Source organism: Aplidium turbinatum, chromosome 2, assembly GCF_918807975.1.
Source record: "Aplidium turbinatum chromosome 2, kaAplTurb1.1, whole genome shotgun sequence".
Taxonomy (NCBI): domain Eukaryota; kingdom Metazoa; phylum Chordata; class Ascidiacea; order Aplousobranchia; family Polyclinidae; genus Aplidium; species Aplidium turbinatum.
The window spans coordinates 35970419-35985646 of NC_137473.1; the positions used below are offsets into that span (position 1 = coordinate 35970419).

The following is a 15228-nucleotide window of genomic DNA, read 5'->3' on the forward strand; positions in this document are numbered from 1 at the left end:
GTATTGCACCTTTGTGCAATTTGTTTTCTTAACCTTTTCAGACTTTAAGTCTTGTTAAAGAAAGCTTGTTTGTATCATATAAATATTTACTATTTGTTTTAAGACCATTAAAGTTGTTTTTTATGTTTTCTTAAATTTCTCTTCAATTTTCTTACATTTCAAGTTTCCCGCCTTTTTATCTCACCCAACCATCCCCTCAACAAGTCAAACAATCGTATAGTTGATTTTAAGTCGAATGGAATTACGTCAAGGGTGTCAAATTTTGTCGTGACCCATTTTTTGGTTTTAAATGTGCCCCGCAACCTTATTCCTGTTTTACCGTCTCACTTCCCGAATGTCGGGGTAAGACGGGGCCTGACAAAATTCATCCTCAGCTTCCACTCAGCACGGTCCAGAGGCTAAGGTTCGTCCACCGCTTCCTCAACGTTTTTCTGGGACTTCCAGGTTTATTTATGCAAGGAACTGGCACAGCCTGGCAAGTAGTATATCTAAGCTGGTGTATTGGATCTCTTTTCGTCTGATGTTGCAGATCCATCGTAAACCCTGTACGATTTATTTCAGTCAATACTTTGATAGAAGATGGTTAGACTTTGTGAAGTTAAATCCCAAACACTATTCATAACAAGCCCGCATTAACAGCATAACTACTAACTAGGCTACTTCTTCAGGAGTGGCAGCAATCACGTGGTTCGGTTCACTTTTTCCAAAGTCTTAAATTCGAACTAAATGTATGGACACAACAAAGAAGAGTTTTATTATGATTGTTATTGAAACTAAAACACTCTCTTGGACCCATACGACCATTTCTTGGGGTTAGTCAGCGACCCAACTTTGGGTCGTGACTATGACCCATAGTTAAAGAGCGTGTCTGTTTTGCTTGTTTTCACGACCGGACGATACAAGTAGGATCGTCAGGTTAGATCTCTTCATCCAGCAATTCCTCAGACAGCAAAATCCGCATTTTTCCATTGATTCAACGTATGCAAACGTTGAATTAATGTAAGAAAGCACTAACGTTTCTGGCCGGTAAGTTCATGTTACAAAAACCAGGCCTTAAAACTCGTATTTTTTTCCGGCAGCCATCGTGGCCTACCGGGAGCTCCTTCTCGGCGGCCAAATCTGCGCGCTTGGAGGCCAAAGCACAAATAACGATAGCAAAAGTAAATAGAATTAAACTTGCAACAATGCTAAAATGATCACTTAGCGTAGTTGAAGTCTGGGCGACGTCCTGCAATAGAATCGTTGTACCACGCAATAACTCCTTTATCCGGATTATAATCCGGTATTGCGGGACCATCTAACGACACTAAATTGTTTCAGCTGCTCAGTAAATTGTTTCAACTGCATTACCGGATACCGCCTTTCATGAAATCTGACCATTTATACCGTTATGATGTCACCATTGAGGGTGTGAAGTCACTAACCTACAGTGGGAACATTTCTCAACTATGAAGACACGTGTTTTCTCCTCGGATGTCAATTAACCTAGTTCTTCTTTTTAACTACGAATCAATGTCCGACAACATTGCATCGACATAAAAACGACAATATTGCCAGCCGATGTAAATTATCACTTCGGATTAACACTTTGTTAAAATAAACGTCGGGAATTACAAACAAGACTTATTCAAACGGTAGCCACTTTAACAAGTCGAAATTCTGCCATTGAAATTGATTAGAATGCAACCGCCAACCAATCAGAACATGTTATGAGAGGCTACCGTCCAATTGTGATCCTTCTCGCACTCATCCAGAGAGTTAATGCTTGTTTTGAAATTTATTTGGTAATTACAGAAGAAAAAGAGCAATAGCTGTAGTGGGAATCGAACCCGCGTCAATGAAATGACTACTTTCTAGCCCTAACCCCTAAGCCAACCAGCTGACAAAAAATCCATCACTTAATTTGCTTTCTATCATCTTCTTTTCGCCATTTTTTACGTCACTTAAACCGTGGCTTGTGATTGGTTGGCGGTTTCATTCTAATCAATTTCAGTGGCAGAATTTCGACTTGTTAAAGTGGCTACCTATTCAAACAGGCAAATGAGCGAAAGTTTTTTTTTTTAACTTTATTCTAGATCAAGTAATAAGCGGAAAATTTTTCTTGTTTTTGTTCAGTTATGTTCGTTTAGTACTGCTCTATAATCATGCAAAAAATCGCAAACCTGGGACTTGCTGTTTCGCATCACGGTAAGTAACGCTATTACTCGCGCACAATGGATGAATGCGCGCGTAGCCCACAGCTGGTGATCGCAGCTGGATATATTCCGTATATACAATAGCAAATGTTCCTGCACAATACAACAGTGGTGATTATAACGCGTTGACCTAATTCTGCGTCACTCTTTGATACTACATATTTTCGACAGTTAATCCACGCTCGTCGCTCATTCTATTGCAAAATTTAATAATTGGCTAGAAGAAACCGGCGGCCAAACTTGGCCGACTGAGAAGGTAGCACCGGCGGTCATTCAAGCACTACTTAGCGGCCATGGCCGCCGGCTGCTTTAAGGCTTGGAAACCTTGAGTCATTTTAGTTAAATTTGAGACTTTCCTTTCAATGTTTGAACTATAGAATTTAGATTAACGTTCTCTACCAATCCGAAATTTCATCGAAAATACTTGTCAGCTTAATGACAAAATGTGGTAATCGATCTAGTTTTATCTGTACATACCAGTATGGTGCAAAATTATCGCCATTATTCCATATTGAGTGCTTATTGTTACCGATGATACGTGTTTCAGATTGTTGTATGTGCAATTGTGCAATAATACGTTCTTGTGCCATTCAACAGTACGGTATAGGCTATTCATAGGCTACCAGTGAGTTACGGACAGAAAGAGCAATGCATTTACTCAGATAGCTCGTATTGTTTTATCCCAGTTAGAAAAATCCATCTCTTTTACATTGATTTGGCATCTGAAGACGTTAAATCAACATGACGTTTGCAACTTCGGGCCAACATCTTACCTCCCCCAACATTTGGGTAGCTATAACCTGTTGGTGGTGTAAGTCTAATGCAATGGCAGAAGTTAGGCAGAAAATTCTTATGGAAAGATTAGGTTTCAAAATTCAGATTAAACGGTTCGTTTTTTGACACAAAATTCGCGAAAAGGCGATTTCGTTTCGTTGTGAACGCGAAATATAACCAAAAATATCGAAAAAGTTGTCAATTACTATGTAAACTTACGAGTGTACAGCATAAAACAATTTCGAAGTAAGTAAGCTAACCCTATAGCCCGATTTCGACGCAAATTCTTTGTTCTTACGTGATACCATTTTGAATGCAATTTTGTGTGTAAAGTCAACATAAAAAGGTCGTTTTAATCTGTTCTAATATCATTGCGCAACGCTAAAGTAAGGGAAGCCTCTTTAAATTGTAATCACAAATAACTTAGTTGGTTTTATTCAACATCCTGGTTGACTGCAAGCCTGGGATAGAAAAAGACTACTAGCCTACTATTTTTGTGAATATTCATGCTATTGCTTGGAAAACGCTTTGACAGCACTTGGATAAACCGGATATCGGATACCCGGTTAATAATAGCATCTCAGGTATGTCGTATCTGCTTAGTTTTTTTGGTTAACAGGATAATACAAAAACAACGTCAGCAGTGGCGGCTGGTGAGTCCTAGAAATGGGGGTGCTGTCGAAGGCGAATACAACAGGGGGGCATCTCTCTCAGAAAAATTACATTTGATTTGGTCCATTCTAAGCATATTTTAGCTCTAAAATGTGATAAAAGTTGAAGTAAAACTTAGCTCATTTAAGAGTTTCGCAAATGTGTAGGCTACTATTTTGAAGGGGACGGTCTACAAACATATGTAAATAACACGTTCCTGTATGATAAAGGATAAAACGCTTTTCTTTTTTCATTACCTTTTCCACAAAAAATTCTCCCGTTGCCTATGTCACTTTACATTCTAGATGTAGATACGTTGCTTATTGCATGACATATTAAATTCATGCAGTATTTTTTCCAAGGATGGGAAGTAAGTTAGAGCTATCCTAAAAAGTAAGTTATCTGTTTTTCTACCTCCTCCCTATTTCAGTTCTTTTGTAACTAAGACTACCGGTACCGTATTAAAGCGTATTTGTAAAATATTAATCGGTGAAAATATAAACTTGTACTAATTGGTTTATTGCGTAACACTAAACAATGCGTAATTTTACAACGTAAAGGCGGATTCACACTGGCGTCGCTATTGCGCGCCGTAAGTTGTTTTTGACGTTACCACGACGCCAGGCACTCATCGACTTTTTACACTGCCTTTTTTCTCAACACTCCCCGTTCTGCTCGTGTGGTAAGTTATTTTAAAACAATTAACACATCGTTATCCTATTCGTTTGTATTGGCAATTCAAGAAAACTTACGGCTCTACGACGTCACAATCGAGTGTCTCTTTTGCTGTAACCTTGCGCAAAATATTTCACAGCACGCAGATTTTCCAGTTATAATTTACACTTATAACAGTCAGCAATTCTGTGAACAGAGTACATAAAATACATTTTTGGCAGAAGAACGGCAAGATATTTGAGAAACTTTTTGTGAAAAGTTTTATGAGATTGCTGCAAGTGCAACAAACACTAGCGAGCCACCCCTGCATGTCAGTAACCTGCCCCTTTTACATTTTTGTATTTCTCAAGTTTTAGCGCACTCGCAGTGATGGGCATTATCGGCGATAATTTATCGGCGATAATTATCGGCGATAAATTTTTATCGCTTATCGTTATCGCTTAATTATTTTTTCAGTTATCGTTATCGCCAAAGGCAATATTTGATTATCGCCGATAATTAATCGCCGATAAATTTTATTTCGGATCAACGTACACAAGTGGAAAGAACATGAAAAGTAATATTTTTACTAGCCACCTAGTTCATGAAACTAAAATTAAAACCAGTTCTTTTTCAGTGCCTGAAGTGTGTGTGCACAGGTCGTTGTCATGGGAGGGGCACGCCCCCTGCAGCGACGGCCCTGACAACACAATAATTTTTAGAGTTGCAAATTGCAATGCAATGAAATGCATGCAACAAGTCTCTTGTTGTTTTGCTGCAATCGGCAATCGCGAGTGAATTTTGCAATTAAAATGTAAGCGCACAGGCGGTACAGATTCCTTTGAAGCGAAGCGAAAGAAATTCGCAAGTGGTTTATGAAAGTGTCGCAATACGAGGCCGCTTTTACATCGGAAACATGGTCTTTCGCGCCACCATCACTGAAACAAGTCATTGCAGAATATGATATTGCTTGAAGCATTTGACATGCAGACCGACATCACACTTTTTGCATCTTGTAGTAGTTTTTGCATGACAATAGGCGCATCGAGTTGCGTGGTAAAATTATGCTAAATACAGTATAACCTTTCTCATTTACCTATGCTGCATAGCCGAGTGGTGAGAGCGCTGGAACGGCAATCGAAAGGGCAGGACACTGTCTTTCGCAGGGCACTTAAAGGCATGCCTGAAAGTGGACATGAAGATTGGCTTCCTTGCCTTCCCGTCCACTTAATCTAAATCTTCAACCACCGGGCGTGAGCCTGGATACGACGACGATTTACCTATGCGATATAGCCAACGCTCAAACAAATATTTTTATTCCCATTAATAGCCTAATACAGTGCCTATATTGTAACTCTTATCTCAACACCTCAGCATTCTGCCATTGCTTTAATGATGGTGTTCCAAAGAAAACAGAAAAATTTATCTGAAATTATCAGTAAGTTACGATAATTATGTTATTGTTCTTGAACAAACACGACTAATTTGACAAGCTTGATGGATTTCACAGTAGGCCTATGCACATTTTTACTACCACTAACGCTTAAGATTACCGATAAATTTTCAAGCATTTTGCATTTTTTGGAATTTTTTCAATTATTGCTGACTTTGCTGTAAACAGCCCGTAGAAAGCAAAATACAAAGTTTGGAATTGTTTATGGTATTTTCATTTGATTTAATTATTTTGCCTACTGCAAGTAAGCGGCAGTGTAACTCAATTGATAAAAGCATCCAACTGGTATCTGAAGGTATAATTATAAGCACGGCGATTACCTCAGTGGTTTGATTCTGGATCAAGAGGTTGAAGATTCGATACCTACTGCCGCTGTTACTATTCTATTCATGCATAACTTACAAAAAGTTTTGTCCCTTTACAGTACATTATGTTCGATTTTTCGTCATGTTGATGAAAACAGTTCGTGCTGCATGGGGTAAGGCAGCGCTAATCAAGAAATTTTTTTTTATCGTTATCGGACGTTATCGGCGATAATTTATCGTTATCGCTTAACTTTTTTTTGATTTATCGTTTATCGTTATCGCTTTAGGCATTTTTCGTTTATCGATTATCGTTATCGCTTAACTGAAAAATGAGTTATCGCGCCCAACACTGCGCACTCGACATGTAACCTACCTACTTCCAAGTCAGACTGCAAAGCGTTTCGTAGATGTCTGATTGATGCCGGAATAAGAATTATCAATATCAGTAGGCCCTATAGGCTAAATGGAGTGACAAATTATAAGAGAGTTGAAAATTCACTTGCTTTCACCAATGGGATTTCTACAAGGTTACAACAACCTTCACATATTGATTAGGCTAATTGTGGAAATATTTATCCTCAGACTGAAAAAGAAGGCTAAGATAGCAAAGTCACTTTTCCGCCTGTTGTTGAAATGTTATTGTCTGTGAATTATTCCTTCCACTCGGTGCCGCAAAAATGGAAAACTGTCCATAAAATGTGTTGCTCAAGCGCACATCCCGAGAGTCGAACCGGCTTCAACTTGGCGGTTTCTTTGTACACAAAGTCTGGCGTCTAATCAACTGAGCCATCGTATCGAACAGAGGAACAACCTAATTGAATAGACTAGGAAGTTTTTTGAAGCTTCAGGCCAGGGAAGCACCCAGATAATTTCAAAACTCTCTGTGAAGAAGTTCTGCTTAGGTTGCTTATTGCAAGTTATTGGTGTTGTGGCATAGGCAGAGGCGTAGCAACCGCCCTCCGATCGGAGGGGGCCTCGTAAGGAATGAGGGCCCCCAGCCGCCGAAGTTTTTGAAAGACTATCGAAGTACAGGATATAGGCCAACCACGTGGTCACAAACGTACGCGAAATAGCAGAGCTTATTGGTATTGAGCTGGTGTTTTCAAAAAACACGGTACGACGTAGGAAGAGAATGTTTGGTTACGAATGTGCTGATGATTCGGGTCGTCTTTCTGCTGAAGAAAAATTTAAATCACAATTTTTTCTTGTTCTCACTCATCAGGCCCATATCCCTGATCAGGCCATGTCTTCGGTTTCTTTGCGCTTTGACCAACTCGTGGAGTGGTACAAGTTGTTTGAATTTCTGTACAACGCTAGTAGTCTGAAGAAGTGTCTCAGAGAAAATGGTTGGGTTGGTTGGTTTTGAATCTTTATTCTCGACTGACAAAGCCTTATTGATTGGCTATTCCTGGTAGTTTCGCATAGCCTACTTGTAGTGACTCTTGACGCAGGGCCGGTTACCGAGATTAACAGAGAGAAGTTTTTCGAGTATTATGTACGCGCATACAAAAAATATTGACGCCGTCAGCGTAAACGCAAACGTTCGAAAAAACATATGCCGTATGCGTCAACGCAACTTGTAAAAAAAGTTGGCGGCGTCAACGTCAGCGCATACACTAGTGTAAACTAATTTTGTTTGCTTGGTGCCAAACATTCACACGGTATAAATCACTCGAAACAAACAAGTTTTATTTTGAATTTCCACGAAGAAACACAAGCATCTGAAAGTGTTCATCTGACATTTTGCTGTGTTTTGGTTCCAATATGTCTTTGCCCATTGAAAACATTCTTTCACCTGCAGCGCTGGAAGGTATTGGCGTGTTGTAGAGAAAAAAATACATTAAAAAGTATGCTTTGACGCTATGCGCTAAAAAACCGCGAAAAGTTTACGGCGCAGCCTCAAGCGCAAACTATCCAAAAAAATGTGGCCGCAAGCGTTAGCGCAAACAAAAAGTCTACGCCGCAAGTATGCGGCGTAGAATTTGCGGCGTAGGCTATACGTACATCTTTGTTGATACCACGAAATTGCTCAAGTATCGACCCGATAACATTGACAAAAGTCATTTGCAATGCCTAAAACGGCTTGTTACGTCATATATATATAGTGTGGAATCTGCTCTATGTTCAGAGATCCAACTATGGAAGGAGAAGTGGGCAAATATAACTGTTCCGGCGGCTGCTGCAGTCTTACCGATGACTGCGGAAGAAGCTTTACAACAGTGTGGTGAAGATGTGTACACAATCGTACACACTCTCTTCTGAAAATACTAGGCCTATTAACCAAGCCAGTCAGCGTAGCATCAGCCGAAAGAAGTTTTTCATCTCTTCGGTCGTTGAAAACCTGGCTGAGGAACAACATCGGCGAGGAAAGACTGAATAGATTGACCTTACTATACCAGCATCGGGACATTTTAATTGACACAGACTCCTTGATAAATCGATTTGCCAACAGTAGAAGCCGCAAACTTGACTTTGTGTTGTAGTCAAAGGTACGACATTTGTTAGACTGTTAGTATTACCCGTACCGGCAAAGCAGCCTTTTTATTTTCGTTTTATTTGTGAAGTACACAGAAATAGTTGCTTCTGTTATTGTAGTTTCTTTCTTTGTCTGGTGCAGACACGTGCGTCTGGTGCAGACACGAACCGTGCATGACACGTTTTAAAGAATAGGCTACTATAGCCTATCCTTTGATCGTGATTTCACTATGTTTAACTGCCATTCTATAGTTTTATTGTACAATTTGTAGTGTTTTGCTTGTCCAAAATAAAAATTTACAATAGATAGCCTACTGCCTACCTAGCTGGTTACAAGAGTATAGGTGCTCACTGCCTACCTACAATCCCTCCTCGGTCTGCCTCAATTATAATTGCAATTGTTTCTTGATTTATTTATTGAGTTAGTGAGTTGAGATAAAAACCTGATTTTGTATAAACTTATAATGGCTTTAACAACGATAACTTAAATCCGTGGTACACATTGGCATTCCTCTAGCTTGCTATTTCGATAATAATAATAATAATAATGTTATGGTTTTATTTAATGTCGCTCTACAACAGCTAAGGTCTTTTAGCGACAGGGCTCATTTGTAATTTGTATCAGGTTTACGATGTTATCACATTATTACCCAACTCATTCTCACTGCGCTATGCAGGATAGAACACAATCGGTACCGTTTTTAAAGTCTTCGGTTTGACCCGACCTGGAATCGATCTCAGATCTACCAGCACCAGAGCCGAAGGCGAAACCACTCGGCCACTGAGCTGTTCTATTTCGATAATGAAATGAAAACCAACACAATGGCAAAAAGTCTCCAGAAACTACACTCCCGGCACGCGGCAAAGGCGACAATCAGAGATTAAACGTCTTGACCATCAGGCGAGCCACGTCACATAGAACAGTGAAAGAACGCAAATTCAACGTTGCTTAATTCAGCCAGCCAAGTTACAAATTTCATCACAATATAATCAAAAGGGCAATTGACCCGCCGGAACATTATAGCCTATAGGCTAGTGGAATTCTACGGGGGGGTGAAGCATGACCCAGTGTTTTGACTTTTCCTCATTGCTCTTTCTAGCAATTCAAAACTTGTCAGAGGAATAAAACTTCGAAGTTATACAGTAAGTCTCGTCTGTAACAACCTCAATGTCTGTATCAATATTAAGTTATGCTGTGACATTACGAAGACAAAATTACCTGTTATTATCTTTCCGTGGTCAATTTTTAAATTGCCGTGAAACAATCAAGAGTGAAACTTTCAGTCTCAACTATAAATGCGGCTAGGTTGTTCAGGCTTCAACTTGAGATGGCAAGGGCATATCAGCTCTTCATCCTTCCCTTTGTTAAACAACAGCATTGTTGAGGGTTTTTTAAGTTATAGAATTTCTCATAATTTGTGTTCGAAATGCATCAGATTCAACCTAAATTCAACGCATCAAATTCAACCCAAATTTTCTAGGGAAGCCCCCGTCGTTGTTTGTGCCTGGCTGATCACTTGCCTGAATGTCAATGACATCGCCCACCCTAACGTTAATACCTGGATCCTCCCCTGCCTCTAGGCTGCTACAGTGGCGCCGGCAGAGGGGGGCAGGCGGGGCAGCTGCCCCCCAATGTTTTGGGCATCATTTTTTTTATATTATTACATATTGTTATTATTTTTTTAATATTTGGATCTCAACCTGAAGTCAACTCAAGTTGCAAGGAGTGGGAGGAGGGGGGGGGGTAAAAACTTTCTCTTTTATTTTAAACTTGCTCTTCTTGCTGCTGTTATTATTACGATTTTGTGGTTCTATTAACGTACTTCTCCTGCTGCCTGTCACGTAACAATGTTGTTACCGGCTGTTCAGCAGATTGGCTCTTGCTTGGTTCTTGAGTGGTGGCAGTGCATACAGCAGTGGGTCATTCAATGTTTCAAGGATATAATGTAGATTTAACTCAACGAAGTCTACTAAAGTAATACAGTAAGTAACCAATGGTTTGATGACTATCTCTGGCTGGAGTATTTATAAGTTAAGGATGCCACATTTTGCTTTCCCTGTCGAGTTTTCAACAGCTTGGTATGTTATAGTCCTGTTAATATTAGTTAAAGTTTATTCTATTAAACTGCAATTATGCTCCACCGGTGTTAAATGATTTTTTATTCTTAATGTTTCTTTATCCTATCCACGAAGATTTCATGCGCAATATAATGACGATAAAGTTTAAAACACAAAATGAGCGAAAAATTATATTATATACGTATTAAGATGCAAAAAAATGCAGTATGACGAAATAATCAAACTAAAGTCAATATGTACCTACGTTTATTAGACGTTAAAATACGTTTCACTTGTAATAAAATTCTTTTCTCATTCTTTTGTTTCTGAGGATATTGCGTTGCTTATTGCCTTTAAATTGGAAGACTTGCGTCCCCGCGAGCAAGTTTGTGCATTTTTAACGTTGTAGGGCATTGAATCGATATAACATCAGCAGATTTAGCTTTATGGGGTTGGCGTTTCAATTGATTATTTTTTCTTTCAGTGAAGATTGTTTTTACGTCTAATAAACGTAGAAACATGTTGACTTTAACTGTATTGTTCCGTCATACTGAATTTTTGGCATCTTAATAAGAAATATAAAAATTGTTCTCTAATGTTGTGTTTTAAACCAGTGATGAGCAACCTTTTTGTGACTGTGTAAAATTTTTTAGAAATCTCTGTGGACCATAGCCATTTTTGTAACTTATATCAGATTTATAATTGTGGCTTAAGTTTAAAAAAACAACAGCAATAAATTTAACCAAATATTTATAAGTAACAATTGACCAAATATCATAAAATTTTACGTCAGTGACTGCCTTGTTCTGTCACACATTAAATCATAATTACAAGTAAAAGTTTGATTCAATCTTAATCTTACTGTATCCCGCTTATTAATATCTTGGGGGTTTCTTTTTTTACAAAGAATGTCATTAATAACAGAAAATCCAGCCTCAACTAGCCATGTTGTTGGAAAGGATATGATGAAAGATTGTAGGCTACAATTTCGTAAATCTGTAGATTATTATTTTAAATAATTATTTTATCCGTGGACCACCGAAAATTCTCTGTGGACCCCTTGTGGTCCACCTGGACCACGTTGCTTTTCACTGTTTTAAACTTATCATTTGATATTGTGCATTTTCCTGATGAAATCTTCGTGGATAGGAAAAAGAAATATTAAGAATAAAAAATCATTTAACACCGGCTGAGTATTTATTGCAGTTGAACTACGCCCGGTGGCCGTCACAGTATATTTATTCCATTAACTTTTATTAGCCTCAATTCTCACAATGTTATAGGCTACGCAATACGCATGTAACCGCCCCTGCGTTTGATATATCAACTATGTTTTGACATCTGTATTTTCCAGGCATGGAAAAACGTTTTCACAGCGTTTCAGTACAGTAAGTTATTTGATAATTTCTCTGTCAACTAACAGACTAGTCAAAATCATGAGGCATATTTAACTAACAGACTGTTGGATAATCAGAAAGGGATTTGTAAAAAGAGGTTTTTCAATCTGGAAAAAAGCTACGCAGAATTTCGCTAGCTATGGCAGCTGCAAGTCCCATACGGAATCAAACTGTGATTTATTTTGAATTTTATTTTTTTCAACAGATCAGACATGTCAAAAATGTGGGACTTTTGGTAGGCTATATTGCAGTAGACAATAGCAGTAGAAAACAAGAGAAATTAAATAATATATCACTGTCTTGCACCAGTGGGGTAGCCAAGGGAGGGGGGTTTGGGGGTTTCAATCTTTCAAATTGAATTTACGGATGTTAACACTGCAAATACCGTACATTGTTTGCAAGAAAAGCTTTAGCCTATGATGTAATTTCACGTCAAACTGTGTAAGGATGCAAGCCATCTGTGACTGATGAGATCGCTTGTTCGATCTAGATTAACGTCTAAACAGCTATTCGTTATACAAAACTTGAATATATCAGAAATAAAGTAACTTCATTCTCTCAAAGCTTTTTGTTTGACACCCATCAAGATGTATGACGTTTATGACGTTAAATTTTCTAAACTTTGGATTGACTTTAAAGCATAAAAGTTAGTGACTTACCGGAAAAAGATCGCTTTTTGGATCAACCGTGGCCACCTGGAGATCTTTAGGTGGCCATGGATCAACCAAGGAGAAAACTGATAAATAATAAAACTGTAATAATCTCGCAAAAAAAAGCAATCAACCTATGTCTCTAAAACAAAGTTTGCCTAATTTTAAACGAAACTGCATTAAAAGAGCAAGTTTTACCAATACCAAACATCTCAATATCTCACCCTGGAATTAGCAACAAGAAAACATAGAGACTTAGCTTTATTTCCGAAAAATGCCGAAATAAACATGATCTTATCCTTTCGCTATGCCACTGGACAGCACCATTTTACAGGAATATTCATACCCACAATTTTGTTGGAAATGCTCTCAGAATGCACCAAACTGAAAGTAATTTTTCAAACATTTCTGGGGGAGGCCCCCCAGACCCCCCGCCGCTAAGTGTGGCCTTCGCCCGCCGGCCGTCAACACCCCCCTTTAACAATTCCTGACTACGCTACTCTCTTGCACTGTCAATATTTTGCCCCCCCATTGTTGAAGGTCTGGCGGCGCCACTGGGCTGCTATGTTTGGCATGTGTTGTTTTTTGCTGTGATGGTGAGAAATAAAAACGAAACTGAAAGTTCCCACTGATAAATCCACAAAAGCCTATTCAGTGCGTGTAGACTCTTTAGTACGGTTACGGTACCGTACAAACATTTGGTCTCTTTCACACGATTTTATAACGAAATGAATTTGAAAATTATTGAAGAATGTTGGAAAATGAACATTCACAATTTCACAAACAAACTGTGTTACAGTTAAATTGTTTTCAATTCACTTACTGTTTAAATTTTGACAAAATCATATTGTCCTGCAGTTTCAATAATGACATTTTTCAAGCTACTCTAGACAAAAGTATTTTGCACTTATTCGAAAAAAATTGCGGCTTAATTATGTTGATACGACATGCGGTTTCCCTCTATTTCGCGTTGCATACTGAGGATTTGTATTTGTACAATCATACTGTGGTACACGTGGTCCTCGTTAGTATAGTGGTGAGTATCCCCGCCTGTCACGCGGGAGACCGGGGTTCGATTCCCCGACGGGGAGCTTTTTTATACGTTAATTTTTTTTGACACTTGTGCAATGTGCAGCCTTATCAATCAACGGTTTATTTTTCTGAAGCATTGACAAGGCAACAAGACGACCATAAGGTTTATTAGTCAATTGCCACCGACCGAAGCCTACCCAGTATAGCAGACTAGCAGTTACCTAATGATGATTTTGTCATTTGAAAGTAGGCTACAGCCTACAAAAGAAAATAATGTAGGCCTAGCCAACAGAAGAATACGAAGTTCCGCCTTTCAATAATAACACGGACCAGGCGCGGATTTATGGGGGGGGGCCAGGGGGCCCGGGCCCCCCCCGAAATTTTGTGAAAAATTGTATGTTTCTGCATCAAATGGTTTGATATGCTTCTAAACAGCTGATATTAGTCCCTCGGCATCACAATTGATGAAAATGGTTGTTTTAATGTCTATTTTCTAGCATATCGTATATGTCGTAGTATCATTGTTAATATCTGTTTAGTTTTTTCTTTCTTTTTAACAGATTTTCAAATTTTCTGGCCCCCCCCGAAAAAAACTCTTAGATTCGCGCCTGACACGGACACACGGACAGCCACCTGCGTGCCAACCCCAATAAAACCCAAGTCTGCGCATTCCACCTAGGGTTGCCAGATGTTCACTATTTTAGTGAACAAATCACTATTTTAAGAAAATGTTCACTGTAAACTATTTTGCAATTCTGTCAATATATTTTAGCCAATAGCCATGGATTAACCAGTGACTATACACTTCTGCTGCTTAGAGAGTAAAAGCACATGAGTCTGATGCTTTGAAGAAAAACCCTTAATATGCTACCCCAGTGTAATTTCGCCAAAGCCAGGCTTGGCCAGCACGAAGTCCAACAGTGGAGTGTACATTGTACAGCCTAGGTAGCTGACAAACTGAAAGCCACTAGCCTAAGCAACTAACAGCCTAGAAGTTTGGCCATTTAACTGTTTGTTTATAGACTGTGTAGGCCAGCTACTCAATCATGTGTGATGTGGCTAATAAGTTAAGATCATCGCTGGAAAAGTGGACTAACTTCTTTCAGAAAGAAACTGCACCTAAATTGTTAAAATTTGTCCAGTATGCAATGTCTATCCCTGTATCTAATGCCAATGCTGAGAGAATTTTCAGTGTTATGGGTAACATATGGACAGATGAGCGAAACCAGTGGCGTAGCCAAGGGGGTTGGGAGTTACACACCCCCCCCCCTTTTGTCACGCATGTGACGTCATGATATAGAGAATGATGCTTTTAGTCTCTATGCCTCAAAACAAATTTTGCCTAATTTTAAACAAAACTGCATTAAAAGAGCGAGTTTTGCCAATACCAAACATTCAAATATCTCAGCTGGGAATTAGCAACAAGAAAACATAAAGACTTAGCTTTATTACCAAAAAATGCCCAAGAAAACGAGATCTTATCCTTTTGATATGCCACCGGACAGCACCATTTTACAGGAATATTTATAGCCTACCCCATATTTTTTGTTGAAAATGCTCTCAGAATGCACCAAATTCAAAGTA

At 38.9% G+C, this 15228-nt stretch overlaps 1 non-coding gene across 1 annotated transcript; it reads left to right on the forward strand.

Moving 5' to 3' along the window:
* Positions 1-13631: 13631 nt before the first annotated feature.
* Positions 13632-13703, forward strand: Trnad-guc (transfer RNA aspartic acid (anticodon GUC)). The gene has a single exon. It is a non-coding gene; the product is annotated as a tRNA-Asp (tRNA).
* Positions 13704-15228: the final 1525 nt, after the last annotated feature.